This window comes from Plasmopara halstedii (assembly GCF_900000015.1).
Source record: "Plasmopara halstedii genome assembly, contig: Scaffold_2904, whole genome shotgun sequence".
NCBI lineage: Eukaryota > Oomycota > Peronosporomycetes > Peronosporales > Peronosporaceae > Plasmopara > Plasmopara halstedii.
The window spans coordinates 472,535-472,987 of NW_020189809.1; positions in this window are offsets into that span (position 1 = coordinate 472,535).

The window sequence follows — 453 nt, forward strand, 5'->3', positions numbered from 1 at the left end:
TCGTGTGCATCGGTCCTCATTTAGAGGCGGTGAATGTGGCATTGAATGCCTAGTTTAATTTCAAGTCAGCACGACATAATTGAAATGCACACTCCAATAGCTCATCGATCGGGTCTATGCTCATAGATCTCAGCTATACTGAGGATGAGGGAGCAGAGTTCCGAGCTGCCAGACAGCATACACGTGTTCGACAGTGTTTTGTATATGGTGATTCCCGTCACCTGCGGAACGGTTTTCCTCTGCGCAAGGCGCGTCAAAGATTTTCGATCCATCTCCCAAACTCTAACCAGTCTGGTTTGTCGCGGGGAAACAACACCCCTCAGTAGGCGCGGGGTGCCTTACTGGGTAAGAACTGAGGTCTGTTGAACCTTAGGGTGGCATAGGTCAATAGGGCCCAGCCCCGAAGAGCTCCGTGCTCTTAAATACGGAACGTGTGTCCAAGCCGGGCTTCCT